This window comes from Triturus cristatus, chromosome 8 (genome assembly GCF_964204655.1).
Source record: "Triturus cristatus chromosome 8, aTriCri1.1, whole genome shotgun sequence".
In the NCBI taxonomy this organism is placed as follows: Eukaryota; Metazoa; Chordata; class Amphibia; order Caudata; family Salamandridae; genus Triturus; species Triturus cristatus.
The window spans coordinates 1,505,012,275-1,505,033,286 of NC_140591.1; the positions used below are offsets into that span (position 1 = coordinate 1,505,012,275).

The following is a 21,012-nucleotide window of genomic DNA, read 5'->3' on the forward strand; positions in this document are numbered from 1 at the left end:
GAACACTATATTAGCTAACGTGGGTAGTGAGAACTTAGGTTAGGGAGGGTGGGTGGGGGGTGAGAGAGAGGAGAAAAAGGGAGGGGAAGAAGAGAAAAAGGAGGGGAAGATGTGAGTAGGAGTTAGGGGAGTAGCAGGAGTAGTAAATCAGTGGGAGGTTGTGTTTAGGGCTAGGAGTCATAAGTAGATAAAGAGAGCAGGAGGGGAGGGTAGGGTAGGGGAAAAAGTAGTGTAAGGGAGGGGGGATTGGTAGGAGAAGGTGGAGGGGAAAGAATTGGAGGGCACTAAAGGGGGACATGATGTGGTCGCAGCGCCTGAGATCAGTGTCAGAGGTAGGAATTAAGGACCCCAGTATTTGTTGAGGACGGAACAATATGAGTTCTTTTTTGAAGTTGAAGTAGGAGGGGCTACAGCGTAGGTCTTTAGGCAGGGAGTTCCAGATGGAGGGAGCGTTACCGGAGAAGGAGCGAACTTGAGTGCCTTTCTTCTTAAACAGGGGGGGATAAGAGTAAGAGCATTTGTGTTCCTCGTCAGTCGTGCGCAGCCTGCTTTGTGGAGTTTATCTGGGAGGTAACTTGGGGTGTTTTGGTGAAGGGCTTTGTGTGTGATACATGCAATCTTATAGGTAGATCTGCCTTCGATGGGTAACCATTTGAGGGTTTTCAGGGTGGGGGAGATGTGATTGAAGCATTTGTAGTCAGAGATAAGTCTAGCTGCTAGGTTGAGCACAGATTTGAGTGGTGCGGGGTGGACTTAAGGTGTTCCAGCGAGGATAGCATTGCCATACTCTATTCTCGACAGGACCAGCAATTGAACAACAGTTTTAAAGTCATCAGCCGGGATGAAGGGCTTAATTTTCTTGAGATGACGGAGAGTGAAGAGTGCTCCTTTGGCTGCATTTTTTTATGTGGGGGTGAGTGTAAGGGTATTGTCAATGGTGATGCCTAGAGACTTAACTGAATTAGAAGTGGTGAGAGAGCAGTTGAGCGCATTCAGGTCAGAGATCCATTCTTGTACGGGAAGTGGGTTGTTTTTAGGCATGAAGAGAATGATTCATGCAAAATGAATCCCACTGGTCCATGCACTAAAATTTTCATCACACAAGGAGTCTTACTACTGTGCAAATAGGGACAGATTTAGTAAGGGCCTGTAATGCCCTTGTATCATCAACTTGACTGAAGCTAATAGAAGCCTTAAATGGGATTTACTAAGACATGCAATACCACCTTATGTAGCTCTGCATGACTTAGTTACTCCAGAGTAACACAAGGCAGCAAAAATCACTGCCTTGTGTTACCCTATGTTGAGAAAGCACATGGGTGCAGCATGGGTGTACCCATACATCCACAGATGGTTTCTGAAGCAGTCAGAGATGTACTAAGGTGAGTAAACTTGGAATTACATTAAAATGGTGAATCTTCCCAAGAGAAATATCAGTATGGCTTCTGGTTAATTCCTCTTTCTATGCATGCTGCATCCTACAATACACATGGAAAGAGCGAAATGCCTCAAAGGATTGTTCTTGAGCAGGAAGGTGCCCTTCCTGACACAACAAAAATCCTGCTCATAATGCAGGCACCCTTGCACCATGACGCACAGGTGTCTAGGCAGTGCACAGTGTGACTGCACAGGGAGAGAGCATAAATGTGTCAATGAATCAATCAATTCAACTTTATTCGGTTAAAAACACAACCATAAAAGCAATCTAACAAATTACATGCCGAGCAAATACAACAGTTTGTGAAGTCATTGGAAAGAGACAATCGAACCCAAATTCAATAAAATACAGGAAATAAATAAATAGAAGGGGATGAGAAATAATAATACTTATAGTAGCAACATGTAGTATTTGTAAGTTAACCCAAGAATAGACAAAAGTGCAGCAAAATGAAAATCATCATGTAAGTATGTACCATATTTTAGCTTTATCTAATAAAAGCATGCGATAATATTTATCTTCCATGTTTTATCATTTGATTATACAGAAGGAAGCACAGCATAATTATGTCTCAATTCCCAGATCTCATAATATTACAAGCAACTTTTAGACGAATATAGTACTCTACCACGGACTAGACAATAAAGTGCATAAAGAATAACAGCTTAATGGTAATATAGTTTCTATACTAGAGTAAACGATAAGGTGCATATGAAATAGCAGTATGTGGTAAAATCGATCCTCAAATGGTAATTCAGTATTACGATCGTCCATTATATGTGTATGACCTATGTAATTTCATATTGTAGGGCCTCAAGGTACAAATTTTCTTTCTTTCTTTGGATTGATAATTGTGCGTTTAAGGCCACAGCACAGCATACACCCTCATTCACTATAAAAGAGGGGACTTAAAACACTTTTTATTATATCCTTATAAAAGTAGCAAAAGAGAATAAAATGTAGAGTTGACTGTTTTGACTTTCCATCACATGGGCAGAGTGGTAGTTTTGGTTTCCATTTGCCCCTGTCAGGGAAAGCTAATAAAAAGTGGAGAGTGCCCAGTCTTAGGGCTTCATGTAGGTAGCCTAATACCGGTCGGTAACGGCCGATTTTCGGTAATTTTACCGTTACCGACCGGTATTTAGGCTTTTGAGATGTAGGGGGATCATTTCTGCATTCGGTAATTTACCGAATCGGTAAAATTACCGAATCGGTAATTTTACCGATTCGGTAAATACCGAATACAGAAATGAGATGTAGGGGGAGTGTGTGGGTGTTGTCTGGAGTCGGTATTTACCACCAACTAATAGTTGGTGGTAAATGAAGAATGGATGTGTAAATGCAGTTTAAAGCGCTTAGAAGTGTGCAATGTGGCAGACATACATGCCCTTAGGGCATGTATGTGTGCCACATGTGCACACATGCAGGAATCAGGGGTGCAACAGGGTGTCAATGTGACACCCTGCCACCCTTGATTGTGCTCCCCCATTACCGAATCGGTAATTACCGATTCGGTAATGGTAACTGGCTCCCCATTGATTCCTATGGGCCTCCTGGCCCATAGGAATCAATGGGGAGCCAGTTACCATTACCGAATCGGTAATTACCGATTCTTAAATACCGACCCATTCCGATTCGGTACATATTACCGACGGATTACCTACATAGCATTTACCACTTCATAAATACCGAATCGGTATGATTCGGTATTTATGAAGTGGTAAATGTTAGCCTACCTACATGAGGCCCTTAGTCTTGTAAGACAGAATCTGTGACGCACGTTTGGTACCCAGTACAGGTATTGTTGTATACCTATCTCTTGTTATCCCTCGCTGTATTCCTTGATTGTCAATTTTAGGTTCTCCCTAGATTTCGTCATAAGTTCCCTAGCCCCGACAAGCCCCATTTTCAGTTCCTTTATGCTATAATATAAGATTTGTACAGGGTCATTGATATCAAGTTCCTTGTCAACCTCTTTTATAAGTTTGTTAATATATGCCAGCCACAGGATTTTGTGACTATATTCAAGACCCAGGAAATCAATTATGATATCCTGGGTAAATCTGGTTCCGGTTTTGCTCCATATCCCATGCCAGGCACTTAATGGGGATATGCTGATGTGATCATCGATCTAGGGAACTGCAAGCTCCTTTTGTGCTATATAGGAGGGAGTGGAATTAGGGACTGCCAGTATTCTCCTTAAAAATATATTTTTCTGGGCTTGGAGTGGGACACAATTATCCATTCCCCATAGGGGAGCACCAGAGCAAGCCCCCGTAATACATTTACTCTTATAAAGGGTCAATATCTCTCTTACTGGTTTGTTCCCTATCGTAGAGGAGAATCTAAAAATGGCCTCTGTTGATCATAACAATTTCAATTGACGTAATTCAATCTGTGGCCCCCAGTGGACATTAGATGTAAATAGCATACCGAGATACAGGAAGGTGTGAGTTTCGACTATTGGTACCCCTTTTACATGATATGTTCTGGATTTAAACTTCTCTTTCCAACATACCATTGTGAACGACTTTTTAAGGTTGAGTTGTAGGTCCTTTTTTCCCATGTATTTGGCATAATTCTCAATCAGACATTGCAGCCCGTTTGCAGTTCTAGATAGCAAGACTGCGTCATCCGCGTACATTAAAGTGGGGGTTATACGTTCGCCTACTTTAGGGGCGTCAACATTCAGTTTTTGTAAGAATTGGTCGATGCCATTAATTTAAAGAGAGAATAATAAATGGGCAAGGACACAGCCTTGTCTAATCCCGCATGTTACCTTAAAGCGAGAAATACACACGGCATTAGATCCACATCGTACTCTGGCGGATAAATAATTATACAATTGAGATAAGTAAATATTAATTTCCTTAGGGGCACCCATTTTAGCCAATGTCTGCCACAATTTCCTATGATTAACAAGGTCAAATGCACTTGTTAAGTCTACAAAATATAAATGCAGATGGCCTTTTTCAGAAAGTGTGTATTTGCTAATATTAAGTGGAGGTTAACACATTGCTCTATTGTCCCTATCTCTCTTCTAAACCCAAATTGTGATTCTGTAACAGCTGAGTTGTCATAAGCCCAGCTTTCAAGTCTTTTAAAAAGTACCCTGCCCATTAATTTTGAGGTTGAATCAAAAAGAGATACAAAGGCTTGCTCATGCCCCATCACCACCACAGGGACACTGATACAACTACAGTGAGGGGCACTGACCTTTTACCGGTATCTTTGGTAGACAACTCTACAGCCATCTCAATGTAAACACCACTCAATCCCCACAATTGGATTCCTTCACTTGCCCATGCATGTATGGGATGAGTTGGGACATATGTAATACTTACAAGGTCGGACTGGCTGTATTGGTCATTTCCCCCTGGGAGGGGTTTTGTAATGGTGGCGGCCGGTTTTGTTAGTTGGGGTAGGTTTTGTAGCAGTGCATCAGTTTTAAAAACACTGTAAAGTTCCTTGTACATTCATCAGTTTCTGGGAAACAATAAAAGTGTCTAGTTAACTCTGGTGATTAATGTACCTGCTGGAGAGATAGGAAAAACTCCTGCAGCACCAGTTTTGACTCATCTAGGGTAGCGCACAGGGTTAAAATGTCTGCTGCAAAGAACGTGTACTATGCATATCAAAGAACAATATTTTATGTGCATAGCTCAGTGGGTTGCTGCTTATGTCACTCTGACTCTTTTGTCATTTTGCAGTTCATAAGTTACAGTCATAATCTAGCACAGTGAGCTATAAACTATCATCAAAGAGCTGCATTCAAGCTGTATAGTACAGGTTAGAAAGTTGTTTTTTAACAGTCATTCATTTTACTGATGTTGTTAAAAAGGGTTTGTTTGGGTAGAAATACATTCTTATTATTAAAGTCAATCCTAACCACTGTGTTATGTTCTGAATCTTGAGTTTGTGCTTCTCCGGACCAAGCACTCTTAAAAAGTGCCCACCTGTATGGATGACATGTGAATCCTACACCTTGCAGTACCCTTTGCGTCATGTGAAAAATTGTATACACTGATTTACACATGAATGATTCATTGTCTCTGTATGTGTGTGTGATGTAAAGTGCTCCAATACCCTACACTGGAATGAGATGTGCTATAAAACAAATAAAATACATGTGAGAGAGGGACTAAGGAACGATGAGAGGCAATGTTGGAGGGTGATGGTAAGGGAATCATTGAAGGGCCCCAACGCAGTTGTTGAATCCTGATGCACTCTATAGTCCTCATATATGATGACAAATGTGTTGTAGAATGCACCATTTCCCCCCACATTTTCTTGGAGGGAGAACACCCTCACAACCTGTTTTGAAGTGGTCACGGCTTGTTGGCTGCACTCGCTATGCACAGTAGAAGGGGCTGGCCCTGCATACTTACAGCACACAAACAGCTTTCATTTGCTCTGTGGATTGTGCCCATCCACAGAAAATGTAGTTCAAGATGAAGGTTCCCTTTCATGTTTCCTGTGGACATAATATTCTCATTGCTGCCTTTTAGCGGGGTTTGTGCTATAGAAATACCACGTACATACATACATTCCCCATGTAGGTCCCCTTGCAAAACTCATTAGCTCATATGAAAAGGCTGTGAGAATCCAATGTCACTCTTACCAGGTTAAATATAGAGAAATAAGGAGAGACCAAAACCAGTTTGACTGCTTTTGGCAGCTCTCCCTGCAGACCTGCCAGGCATCAGTCTGACCCACGATAGCTTTGGGCCCATCTCTTCTCCAATTCACCTCCTCTGGCCTGTCGCAGCCTTTCTCTGTTGACATGGATTATGAGAGGTGTGTAAATCACAGACACCACTCTGAGTATGCCTTCAGTTCTCCCTTGGAATATACATTCAGGTCATCTGTGGAATAACTTATTAAATAAATAAATATGTATTTGTCCTAACAGAATAAACCCCAAATTGAGTGCAATTTTGGCTTTACTCTACATGGTAGAATTTGTTCACCAAACTCCACACCATGTCATGTTTCGCCCATCTTAACCGCGCCCTCAAATCACACACTCGTCCACCCAACCAGACACGGTCATCTGTGCAGCCCCTGGTGATACCCTAGACTGTGAATTTCGGCCCCGGAAGAAATGTTTGTGAGTACCCCTGCTCTAGAGCAACTGTGATGTCTTTCAATGATATTGATGTCAAATCAGTACAGGCTGTTTTTAAGACACTATTTTCAAAATTTGTTGGACTATCATCACTTGAATCAAAAATCTGATCAAAGTGGCTTATCCAATCATAAGGTTTTACCAAGGTCTCAGTCTTTGCTGATATCTTGTCTTTAAAAAAGGGTTGATTAATTGTCTTCCAGAATAATATTATGCCCCGGGTATCTGCTGCCTGTATTAATTTTCCACATGCTTATTCCTGAATTACTGCTTTTCTGTTATTTAAAACCTTTTGATATGACTTCCTTAATTTTTTTTATCAGGTTAGTGTTTTGAGTTCTTTCTTTCAAGGCAGGTTTGAGATCCTGATTAGCTTTTGAGCATGAATGATCAAACCATCCGATACATGGCTTGATATTCTTCTTACGTTTAGTTTTCAGATCTCTTCCTATCGCAGATGTTATATTACAAAAGACCAAGATAATCTGTGGATCAGGGTGTTTTCCTTTTATACAAATTTTCATATCATGATTATTGTCGTGCATACGTTTTTCAAGGAAGGAGGACGATTTAAAACCTGACCATATAATACTTCTACCATTTCCTCCTTGGGATTTGATGTCTGTTACTAAATGAGCCCTTTTCTTCTGTATGGAAGGCACACCCAAGGTGAGAAAAAGCAGATGGTGGCCGCTAAATATACTTTCAGTAACCTCACATTTTTTAAACAGACCCATGCCATTTATAATTGAGAAGTGGTTATGATTTTCGTATGTTGGTACCTCGGTGTTCCCTTCTGTGACCAGTTGTTCTAAAAGCTCCAGATTATACTTGTGCATTACTCTGTTAATTGACTCTCCATAAGAGTTATGAGGAAAATGAGGATAAACTTCACCATGTTCATCCTTGAACCCGCAATTTTTTCCAGCTAAAACATCACATTTTCGTCAATTCAAATCACCTGCCCAGATACAAAAGGTCATTTTAAAAACATTTTGTACAATTATCTAGTTCCTCTTCAAGGGTCAAAACAACTTGATTTCTAGTATTATCAAAGATGTTATTATCAAAGTTGATTAGCACAATGCACTGATCTATGTTAGACTGGAGCATGGAGCCATAATAATAAAAATAAAAAAAATTGTGAGTTGGTAAAGGATTTTTTCAAAGTTAATGAAGACGTAACTGCAATTAAAGCAGCTAGGCCTACTTTGCCCTGCCAGTGCGAGAGGAAGTTACTGGTGTGATTACCGGAGAGCATCCTTCTATATGAAAGGCTGTAGTATCCCATGTTTCCTGCAAAAGATTAATTGGCAGCTTTTGATATTTCTATCCGAGCTTCATCCTCTTGTTTATTTCTAATCCCAGTGATGTTCCAAGTTATGAAGGCCAGGCTTATATGTGATTGTGGCTCTCTTGATACCATCTCAGCAATAGGTTTACTTATTAGGGATTTGTAGGGTTTACCAGTTTTATCCAGTTCTTGCATTGAGTACTTAAGTAGTCAGTCGAGATCGCTACATCTTCTTAGTGGGGCAAATCTATTTGTTACTAGCAACGGCGTAAACCTATCTGTAGGTATAGGGCTGCTAGTAATAAATGGGAATCGTTCTCCTTCTGGTTTGTAGAGAAACCCAAGAGGTACTGCTATGGCACCGCCTGGCTATTTCTCCATCTTTTGACTGTCTCTAAGAGGTTGTCTGGCCAAGTCTGATGAGCAAAGGTTTACAACGACACAATCCCCTTGACCAACTTTCCTTAAGGGACCAACCCAGTTCACTCTTTGTGACATGATAATTCCTTGTGAAAGAAAATTTGCACTGCAATTACTACTTTTGGTGAACCAATGAACAACCTTATTCCTTAACTCCATCATGTTTCCCGGAACAAGATCAGGTCAAACAAATAAAGCACCAAGAAGATTGATTGAAGATATTTGAGTGTACATAATTTTATATATAATCATTTTGTAAAAATTTTCATTTTTAATTTAACAGAGGGGGAGATGTATTGTCTTGTGAATTAGAAATGATAGAAACCTTTTGGCTCCAAATGGAATCTGTAGAACTGTGAAGTAAGTGTTAGAGTGGAATGCATTGAAGGCTGTTTTAGAATGTTGGCTTTGCAGTTACACACAGACAAATAGAGATGTGTAATACTAAGCCCAGTGTGTGGCTTAGTCCTTTGTAGGTACCCAGGCTGGGGAGGATGCTACACATGCCATCTCTACTGTTGTGTGAGGCACATTTTATGACAGCAATTTCTTCTTGGGAATTGTAGCATCTCAAATAGATACTGAATTTGTGGCCCACTTTTAATAGGGGTACCAGTGGATTGCAAGAAACCCCTTTGTGACTACAATTGTTATAAATCATGGACCACTTAAAAACCGTAATGGCTGTATGTATCGATTGTAACACTCAACTATGCAGCATGCACTTGTACTTTTGAATACGTGCGCTAATGTTACATTACAAAAGTATAATGTTTCCACAATATATGCTATTGTAAAAAATGCATGTTAGAACTGTCAGCCTCAGGAAGGTCTTTCCCTAAACCTTTTGCCTACTTACCTCCAATTTAATTTGTTTTCGTTGGCCTTGGACTCCATTTACTTTTCCACGGCTGACCAGTGCTAAAGCGCTGGTGCTCATCCTCTAAACATGGCTTGATTGACAAATATTGGGCTGATGTATTTATTTTACTTTAAGTCCCTTGTACAGTGATATACCATATACCCAGGGCCTGTAAATTAAATGCTACCCGTGGTCCTTCAGCACTTATTGTGCCACCCACTTAAGTAGCACTTAAACATATCCCAGGCCTGCCATTGCTGCCATAATGATGTGTTACACTGCCATGTTTATTTGGCATTTAAACACACTTGCCAAGCCTTCTATTCCCCTTTTATTACATATACATCTCCCTTAAAGTTGGTGCTTGATTGCCCATAGGGCAGGGTGCTGTGTAATTGAAAGTTGGACATGAACTTTTAAGTTTTACATGTCCTGGTTGTGAAAATCTCCTCAATTAGTTTTTCACTACTGTGAAGACTACTGTCTAGTGTCCTTTAGGATAACAATGGGGATATCTTATTGCATTTAAGTGAATGGCTTTACCAGGACTCGCCTCAACAGGTTTTCAGCCCTATGGAACCCCTCTCGGCCACAGCCTGCTGCCTTGCCCCATTGAGGATTTTTCACTTCGACTGGGTTGAACCAGGTCTCTGTATCAGACTCACGCTCTATCACGGTAACATTTGACATTGACCTGGTCTAGCGTGACCAGTTACCCGTGCTTGGCAGGTTGTGATTAATTACACTATTAATATCTATAAAATTTTAAAAATCATGTCTTGAGTTACCATTATTGTATTTTTGTGATTTTCATTTCATTTTGTTCATTAAAATATTCTCTATTCTAATGAATATGAGTTGTATTTTTATTGTATTTTATTTTTGACTCTTTAACTCTTTTACTACTTCTAAATGCTTTCCACATTTTCTTGACTTAAGCCTGTCTGCTCAGTGACATAGCTGCCAGGGGTTGAGCTCAGATTTAAATTACTGAAATCTTTACCATACCTAAGAATAGTGACATTATTACTTGTGGTGGACTACCAACCAGCCTGACTAATAAACCACTTTCTCACACACTTTGTAGAGCCGTTATTGGTTTGGTGCTCAACTCTGTCACATCAATTACATTATGGTCATCTATCTCATTGTCTAACTCTTTCTTGGTAATAGTAGAAGTGTTGCAGGATTCAGAGTTTCCTTGGCAATGGCAGAAGTGTTGCAGGATTGCACCATTTAATTGAAATATTCTCTGCTGCCAAAATAATTTGCTGATGTTTAGTTAAGTGACTGTAAGATACCAAGTACATGTATGTGTCGGGAAACAGCCTTTACCATGAAGGCTGAACAAAGAACAACCTTTACAACAAAGGCTGAACTACACAAGCACTACCGCGCATATGCATTAACCACGCATGTGTGTGGTTAAGGCATATGCACGGTAGTGCTTGCAGACGGATGGAAGCAGGAAGATATCACGGTGAGGTAAGTGGGGCTGGGGTATGGGTCGGGGTACTTTGGTGTGCTGGGGTCAGGGGTTGTTTTGTGGGCTGGGGTGAATCAGGTTATTTTAATTTGGGCTGGGGGTGTTGTGGTTGTTTTGTGGGCTGAGGGTGGGTCAGGGTTATTTTAAGGGGGGCTGGGGGGTGGGTTGGGGTATTTAAAGTGGGGCTGGGCTGAGGTGTTGTGGGCTGGGGGTCGAGCTGTTTTGTGGACTTGGGGTGGGTCGGTAATGTTTTGTGGGCTGGGGTGAGTTGGGCTGAGGGTGGGTCAAGGTTGTTTTCTTTTGGGGTAGTTTTTAGGGCTGGTGGTAGGTCAGTAGTTTTCAGGGCTTTAGGAGAGTTTGGGGTAGTTTACAGGGCTGGGAGTTTGAGGTAGTTTTCAGGGCTGTGGGGGTTCAGGTAGTTTTCAGGGCTGGGGGTTCAGGGTAGTTTTCAGGGCTTGGGTGCCATTTCAAGGCTCAGGCTGGGGGCAGGGATGGTAATACTTCTTAGGACTTAGGGGGCATGGTAGTGTTTAGGGTTTAGGGGTAGATTTTAGGGATATAGCGTGGACAGGACAAAAAGGTTTCTAGGGCTGGGGGAGTGGAGTAGTTTAGGAACTCAGGTCAAAGGGCAGTGGTCGGAAGTTATGAATTACCTGGGAAGTCTTAACCACAGATATGTCTTTACCATATATGCCTTGACAACCCATGATTTATTGTAAAGGCATTTGTGGTAAAGGCATATTTGTGGTTAAGAATTTTGCTGTTCAGCCTGCGTGTAACCGGCATGCATGGTAAACGCATTTGTGTGGTTCCATCATACAGCCATATGTGTCAGCTATGCCTCAAATGAACATAAAACCAGTACAATAAGTGTCTGTCCCATCACAATTATTTCACTTTGATCAACTGGCAAAAAAGTAGCTGCACTGCTCTTCATACACCCCATAAATGCAGTGGCAAGTGCATCTACAGCAGTGAAAAAATATGGAATGGGTCACTTTGACTCTCAGTGCTACTGTGTGAGGTCTCAAAGTGTGCATCCTTTTCTTTCGTAACAAAGCAAATACAAATTGTTCTCATAATTTGACATTTCTAAAATAAGGGTGCTACTCAAGCTGTGTCTGTGCTACAGTAAGGTTTGCATACATTATTTGTCCCAAGGCACTGGCTCCCTCACTTTACTGTGAACCAGCCTCTGTAATCTTTTGGAATCCACTGACAACAGTAGTCAACCATCCCTAAAAACATCCTCACTCCTATCTGTGTATTGGTGCTTCAATTTTCTCCTCTCTGTTTTGGTGCATTCATTTTAAGAATCACTGAAATGTGTTTTGGACACCTTCCTTACTCATTTCTAAATGTGGTGTTCCTCTAACACTACTGCAATTTTTCAAGAAATTATTTATGCCCATTTTTGTCCATGTGGTTCCCATAGGCAAATGTATCAAATTTACAGCTCTTTCTCATTTGTGGCTGCAATTAACAGGTTCTCAGTGTGTTGGACTAACCCTAATTTATAGGGCAAATTTTGACTTTGCAGATCTTTCTTCAGGATGTGGGAAAAGGTTGAAGGAATTTCCGTATAGCCTTGTAGGATCTTGCACCACACTAAAATACTATTTCAGATTCTGAACGCCAAAATATATTGACTATCCTTATGATGAAGGATTGAGAATAATTCTTGACACAAATCTGTCCACCATGAACCACTTGGTATCTGTGTGAATGTGAAACAATATTACTGTGTGATTTAGTACTAAGGGACAACAAGGAATTACTGTATCATTAATTTTGCACAGGTACGTTACTAGCATCCATTTTCCACTATGATTCTTAATTTTCATGATCGGAGACTTACATGGGCTCCCTATCATTACTTTTAGAATGCCCTGCTCTGGTATTTTATCAATACCAGTTTAATTTCCCTCCCTTGCTTCATGGATAAGCTTGTATTGAGAAGTATGGGATACATCACATTTGGTTTTCATGTGATCTGCACTGGCTTTTTTGAATAAATAATGTATTTTCGTGTAAATTCCTGAACCTCCTTTTTCAAAGTATGTAATGACCTGGAGGTAGGATTTTGTCTGTGAAATCTGGGAATATTTTAATTCTTGACTCTTATGATTTTATTTTTAATTCAGAGTCCACATCCTTTGAATGAATACTAACACCATTCTGTTTGCAGTAAATTTTGCAATTGAATTTATACAGGAGATCTTGGCCACAGAAAATCTGGTTCCAATAAATTAGCTGTGCCCTCTTCTTATGAATTCATGATCCTGAACAACTTAGACAATTTTTACTGGCAATATATTAGTCACTTATTTATTTGAAATGCCTACAACTTGGCCTTTTTTTCCTAAGAAGTATAGTTTGGGAGCCTCCATAATTTTAGCCTTGGAGTAGTGGCACTTGTATTGATTGGAAGTGATCCAGGATGGACATTCACTTTTCATTTCCACAAAAGGGCCATTCTGGTCTACCTCTATGAATGCACCAAGAATGCAATCACCTTCTCCCCTCGGGCAACATCAGTGCCAAACCTGTTCCTGTAGGAACTCGAAGTGTACCTTCAAACTGTGGAAACATGTAATTAATCATGGAAGATATTTTTCTGAAATCTGAAGCTCTGTTGGAAACCTTGCATATTATTTGGATAGGCTGTTCAATGGAGCTGAAGTCAAATTTTTATCAAACTTTGTTAGATTTTGTAGTTTATGTACACCAGCATGTAGTACTGGGGCAATTGACTGTAGCATCCCATTCTGTGACACTTGATTCATGTCATGCTGCATTTAGGGAATCATTTGTGATTTAAATATATTTGGAATAAACCTACAATAACATTTCAAGTGACAAATCTTCCCATAGATATGGCATGGGCCATTTCTCATCTGCACATTATTCATATTTTGGTTAGGCATGTTGTTAGCAAAGCCACTACATCCACTAAGGGGCCACCATTTCCACCTTGAACAAATTATGCACCATTGCTTTGTGTATTAACACATTATGCGCCATCACCAGTAGCAAAACCAAAGCCGGATGCCTGAAACTAACTTGGCCTGCCAGTCCATTTTACTTTGCTGAATATTCATACAAATTCTCTGGATGCAGTCCCAATGCAAAAATCAAAGCAAATTCCAAAATGCTTACTTTTGTGAGATCTGCAACTCCTATACTATTTATAAATCTGCATCAATCTGAGAATAAGAATTCCTAGCTTTTATGACTTATGAATTCTCCTTTGTCTTAAACCCACTTTTAATTTTACAGCCAAATCCAAATGCTTGATGAGCACATCTGTATGCTTCTTCAATCAAAAGGGTCAATTCATCAATATTATACATTGACATTGTGTATTTCTAAATTTCAATTTCTGCCATCATTTCTAGATCGCCTTTGAAATTAAAAGCATCAGCCTTTACCACTGTTATGTTAGGTGATGAAGAACTAGACACCATTTGATCTCTCCTGACATCAGCGTGTCTATGCTTGTGCACAAAGAATTAAAAAGCACTACCAAGATTAATTCATACACATATAGATGATTATTAAGGGCATCATATGACTTTCACCTACAGGAACTTAACCTATATCCTATAGCCTTTTCAGGAAACAACCTTCATATATTTAATTGAGATCTTAGATTTCCAGAAATTCATAAACTGTATCCATATATCCAAACCCCATCCACATATTTCATATAAAATCACAATATCTGCTAATCAAGGGAAAGATTTACAGCAACTTCAACAATCTGTGCAAAACTTTACAATGCAATGCAGTTTTTCATGCACAAACAAAAACAAAAAAACACCATTGACGTAACACAGTAACATAACAGCACTGCCATAAACCTCTCTAACATAAGAACATTGATATCACATTGTGTGCAGTTCGCATGTGCTGAAAAAACAATTAACTCACTCTAAATCACATGTCACAAGACAAAGCACTCACAATTGCATAAAACAACTTATTATGCAAGATTTTGTTTTTTTTAAATGTTCTATTTATACATCCATAATGACTTTGAACAGGCTCAACTGATCAGGTGGCACTGGTGCACCTGCAATATTCCATGCAGTTTTAGAATTCCCTAATGCCTAATCATTTTTGGAGTGCAAATTTTAAGTCAAGCCTTGCACCAACATTTGTACTCACTACGTTGCAGAAAAATATGCATCATATGTCTACATCCTCTAACAAAACTATATTGGTGCTTTGTACCAATTAATTAAAATGGCCAATACGCAATGTGAGTCTCAAAGGACAGGTGTCCTAGTACCAATAAAGGAAATCTTTGCAGCACAGTAATCAAAATTAATACTATGAAAGTTTATTTAAAATGAAGAATCATTACAGGAGGCAAAAAAGTAGTTATTTAGTCAGATTCAAATCAACATCAACAATGCACTAAATCTAAGCCAATTGCAAGAGGTCATACAAAGGGAAATAGCCCTAACCCAAGTGTAGTTCAGTAATAAACACTCAAATCTACTCAGTTCACAAATCACACGAAAGGGATAAATCAGCAAATAGTCTAATGTGGAGACCATCTGTTCAAAAGCGAACTTCTAATTATAAAGTCAGATAAGTCCAGCAGACGATCGGCTTGATACGAAAGCATGCAAAGCTTGTCTGAGCATAATTCAAATAACAGATTTTCATAGAAGCTTTCTAAGTAGAAACAAGTCAAGGACATACCACTTTAGCACATCTGTGGGAAATCTAAAGACATTCTGAAGAAAGTCTGGTGCACATTCCAGACAAGACACATTGTATAGTTCTAGAGACGTGAAAAAGAACACTCTTGATATAATGGTTGTGGTATCATGGGGCTGGACTAATTAAGTTACATGACATAAACTCATCAAAATCACAGCAATTGTGTTACATAAAACTGACTAGTTTATGTACTGCCTAAATTGTTAATAAAAAATGAACCCCTTTTGCCGTACAAACAAGGGATAAGTCACTGCAGTATTGAAGCGAACTAAACTATTAGCCACTAGAATGAATAGGAAATGGAGGTGCGGTTACAGGCAGCAATAGCCTTGATTAATGCAACATTATGAGGAAATACTAAACATGGCTTTCCCCAAAGCTCACAGTTAGATACCGCACAAGTAAAACATCACCATTAAATGAATCCCATTTTGACTATTGAATGAAAACGAAAAACACAGAAGTGAAAAACATGCACATAGGAAACGTTTAAAAGCCATATCTTCTTCAGCAACAGAGGCCCAGTAATGTCAACTTGAGGCCCATTAACACCAACTAAACACACATAAATAAACATGATTTTAATGATAAAAATGAACTCCTATGGTTCTTAGTGGTAAATCTGTACTTGATCAGCAGAGAATTAACTGACAGGCTACTCCTGCTGTTGAAAGTAAGTTTCAGTCAGCTTGTCAGAATAGTTTACTGAAATGGATAAGGAATATATTTGAGAACTAAATTGATCTCATGGACCTCATTTTAGCTTTCTAGAGCATGAACCATAAATTCCATTACAAAACAAACCCCCTCATTTTATTTATGTCTAAAAGAAATGTTTTAGATTTTACGACTTTATTTCCATCTTGATGGCTTCAATTGTTTCATAAATACAGAATTTTAGAGCTCTACTTTTTTGTGTGTGAGAACACTGCGGGAAGCTGCAGCAGAACACTGAGGAATCAACTGATATCCTACTGCTGATGCTGTTGGAAGTACCGGTTTTACTCAGATTGTCAGACTATATTCTGACTTGGCTAAGGGAGATTGTGTGAATTTATAAAATATATGCTCTCATTGTAGCTTTTGGAGCACCTTCTATGACCTCCTATGAGGAAATGATGAGTGAATATGTTCTCTCAAACATGGTTAATCAAGCCCCATCAAAGGATCAAAATTTTTCACAGGGTGTTGCAACTTTGAATACACCGATATTCATTATGATAACACCAACAAATGATTAATTTTGTGACTAAAATATGTTATCACCCTTTATATGCGCTCTTTTTTGTGGCCCTCATAAACATACTTTCATTACAATTCATTGAAATAGGGACAATGTCACAGTCTACTAAAATCCTTCCATAACGTTGTTCATATTGTGGCCAGTTAATCAAGAGGGTGATCCCTTTGGGACCCCCCACATACCCTTTGGTATCTGGGTATACTCACCCTGACCCCTGATATATATTTTTTTAATTAATTTACAGGACATAAAGACCACGTCCCTGAATACTGTAATGGCCGCCACAAGATATTGCTCAGGTTTTGACCAGCCAATAAGGAGTTACTAGTCCCCTTTAAAGGGGCCCAATCATAGCATATCTGGAAACCAACAGTCCTTCTATCACTATAATTTGAATGTTAAAATCTCAAAAATAGCTGAATGGATTTACACCAACTCACAAGAAGCACACTTTATGAGTAAAGATCTAGCTTTCTGCTAACTTTTGTGCATTTCTGATCAGCCATTTTCACAAATTCCTATGGAATGTACATGTAAAATATGTTTTGGGACTCCCCCCTCTTTTTCTCTCCCCACTTGATAGATCAAATATTTCCTAGAAGGAGCTGAGGTGGATGAACTTTTTGTTCAGAAAGTTTAGTGATGATTCAGCAAACAGTATCATAGTTATTAGCAAAACAAAATCACTCTTCGCAGGGAAACTCTGACCTAATTGTAATCACACAGTAGTGACATCCACTTGGTATATGCACATTGTTGTCATCAGTGATTTAATTTCAGATGTCATAAAAAAATGTTATCAATGATGTTATTGAACAGGTTATGAGTGATGTAATGTGAGGTCATAAGCAATGCATTGCAAAGGCATGAGTTTTAGTTTCTTCAGTTAACCATAACTGGTGAAGTTCAGTTTTTTTTAGAGTTTAATGTAAAGAGAGATATTAATACCAAACCTAACTTTAAAATCTCTTAACCTTTTTTTTCTATGATAACAACAAATTAATATTTATTCGGGTGCAATCGCAACCATAAAATATACAATAATACAATAAGAAAATCATCATTTCAAATCCAGTTCAAAGTTAAGATAAAACACAACTTCTGGTCATTAGTTTTTTTAACAGAAGATAAAAAAGAGATGGTGCAAAGACACACAAATTCAAAAACAACAATTGATGGACAGAATGTAGAACAATGCCATACATTCACCCCAGTACAGAGATCTGGGCCTAAATCCATCGGTTTTTTTGCTCACCATGCCATTCCAGTTTGAACCCAGCCATATGCAAATCAGTCTTGACCCTGACCCTGACCCTTGACCTTGCCATACATTAATAATGTGGAAAGAGATTCAACAGAATGAAAAATTGTCTTTCTACAAATATCTGCAAAATGCTGTCAATTGTTGAGATCTGGGAAATGTCCTTAACTGCACAAAGTTTTAAGAAAATAATTAAAACATCAGTAAAACACGTATCCCTTTTGAAAAACAAAGAACTGTTTATTTAGCGATCTTGATCCAGTGCAAAACGGGGTAAGGGGAGCAACCTGTATCAATATCCTACCTGCATCACAGACCCGTCGTCATGCACACTCATTCATACACACATTCATTGGTGGGGCCCATAACACCAACTTACATACATCACCATTCTCGAGTCTACTCACACAGGAGGGATGAATAATTCAAGCGCTAGACATGTGGGGGGAACACCTTATAACTGACAGGGAGAAAATCTTTTTACAAAATATACATTGATCTTTGTTGCCTATAGAACCCTATTCTTAAACATCAAGGCACTCCTCCCACTTGGTTGATGGACAAATTAGTAACCCCTGGCGTAGCACTCCGCTTCACCCACGGAGTGTATGTAGCGCTGCCTGCTTCGCAGTTTTCGAAGTAGGCATAGCAGGCAGTGCTACGCACACGCCAGGTCGAAGTAGAGCTGCCTGCCGCCCGCCACCCGCCTCCCGCCCGCCCTCCTATTAAAATAATATAAAGTATGATAAATACATTAAATAGAATGACTTACCTGTAGCGCGGCGTCTCCGGGGCTCCCTCTTTCTCGTTCACAACTTCTTTTCACAAATGCGCATGCGCGGACGCCCGCGCATGCGCATTTCTTGTGAGAAATGCGCATGCGCGGGCGTCCGCGAATGCTCATTTGTGAAAAGAAGTTGTGAACGAGGAAGAGGGAGCCCCAGAGACGCTGCGCTGAAGGTAAGTCATTCTATTTAATGTTTTTATCATACTTTATATCACTTTAAAAGGGTGGCCGGCGGGAGGCGGGCGGCGCCTAGTGGGGCTACGCGGAGCGCGCGAGTGTGCGTAGACTTGGGCACACTACGCGCTGCTCCACGTAGCCCCACTACGCCCACTATGCCCAGGCCTGCAAATTAGTTGGATTGGTTGATGGTGATCTAGAACCAGCTAAAACACATTAGAATCTTTCTCTAAATGAAACACCACAAACTCATGTTTTCTCGTTAATCAATAATTGTTTATCTAAATTTTTTATAATGATTAATATTTGCATTTGTCTCGTCAAAGTTTAGAAGTTTTAAATCAATTTAAGTAAATCACAGAACATTATATTTACCTAATCTGGCTATCTGGGGCTTCTCTATTTCATTGGCTCTGCATAACCGAGTTCTGTCATCAATCGCCCAAATATAGCAGACCAAAGCTCAGAGTCGAAAGTTCTCTGCTCGGCACGTTACAGTCCCAAAGTTCGGCAAAGGACCAGAGACGTGCAAGCATCTATCATTGCCTGTGGAGTTGGTAGTAATCTGCAGTCATCAGATGATCAGGCAGCATCCGGACCCTCAAAGGTTTAGGAGCGATGAATCATCATGAAGAAGAACGACGACCCTCTCTCTCTATTCTCCTCTTTTATAATAGAATGAGGTAAAAGAAGATACATTTTAAGTTTTAAAACCGTCGTGATTGGCTGGTTGAGATCGTCCGACTTATTATACCAAATTCTCAGTACAGTTTGAGGGGTGAGGTCATTGGTTAGCGAAGAGTCGGCTTGTTCCGGTTCACTGTAAGGTTGATTGTTCTTTGTAGTAATCAGGTCCACACTGGTAGGTATGATTCAAGATGATTTATTCAGGTTAGTTACAGGATCAGTAGTACAGCCAGTGTAGAACCAGAGTTAAGCCAGTGAAGAGCCCTTAAAGAGCCCTTAAAGAGCCCCACCAGGAGCAGCCAGCCAGGCGCTCAGCCCATCTCAAACTGTGTGTTTCACAGATCAACATTCCACATGACATCATCACCCAGTGTTCCACTGATGGAGAAGTAAATAGGAAGAAACACACTGTACCAAGATATACCATATTCTCCTTCCTTCCAAACGAATAACCAAACAAAGAAATAAAGAATCAGATAAAGAGCTCAGAAGAACCAAACTAAATAGAAGGATACAAGGGCGAACAGAGCGAAGGTAGAACAAGAGAAAACAAGCAAAGTTCTTAAGGAAACAGAAAACAAGCAAAGGTCTTAAAGAAACAAATAACCTAACTTGTTTCCCATCCTCCTTTCTACAAATGAGAAAAGAAAAAAAACGTCAATGAGTAGTCCCTCTGCACTCCAACTGGCCAGGTGGGTGTGCGAGAGAGCAATCACATCAGTAAGAACAACATGACAGAGAAGACGAGGAATGCGTAAGATTAATCATGCTTCCCTGTGATAGAATTCAAGATAACAAAACATTTTTTTAACAGCACTGGGTAAAACAACAAAGAAAGATCTTAGCACCCAGTGAACATGAAGTTAAAGCGCAAGGCGACTTACATTAACAGTAACGTGATGCGCAGGGCGGCTTACACACAAAAGAGAAAAAAAACATGAAGCGCAGGGCAACTTATACATACATAACATGAAGCGCAGGGCAGCTTATACTAACATGAAGCGCAGGGCGACTTATACACAACTATAACGTGAGGTGCAGGGCGGCTTACACACAAAACGCAAAAAAACATGAAGCGCAGGGCGGCTTATACATAGACATAACGTGATGCGCAGGGCGGCTTATACACAGAAGAACAAATGCAGCGCAGGGCGACTTATACATAACAAAAGACATGAGACGCTGGGCAGATTACACATAGTCCAAACATGAGACGCAGGGCGATTTACACACCGGACAAAAAATAACATGCACAGGATAGTGGGGAAAAAACCCCCACAACACACCTCCGGAGAGGTCAAGAAACTGTGCCTAGAAAGACGGGACACACGTCCGTGCGGCGCACCTCGACTAGAGGTCAACTAATGTGCACACAAAAGTGGGACAAACCCCAAAACACACCTCACGGAGAGGTACATAGATTGTGCACGATTGTGTACTGTGTGGTAATTTAAAAACCTACTGGCACACCAAATTTGCACTGTAAGATATGGGC

General features: G+C 40.0%; 1 protein-coding gene and 1 long non-coding RNA gene across 22 annotated transcripts in view; one reads left to right on the top strand and one right to left on the bottom strand.

Annotated features, from left to right (window-relative positions):
• LOC146806014 (uncharacterized) overlaps positions 1-21,012 on the top strand; it is a 664,408-nt gene that overhangs the window by 551,401 nt on the left and 91,995 nt on the right. The gene's annotated exons all lie outside the window — the stretch shown is intronic.
• Positions 1-21,012, bottom strand: part of LOC146806015 (uncharacterized) — a 141,052-nt gene that overhangs the window by 6,437 nt on the left and 113,603 nt on the right. The gene's annotated exons all lie outside the window — the stretch shown is intronic.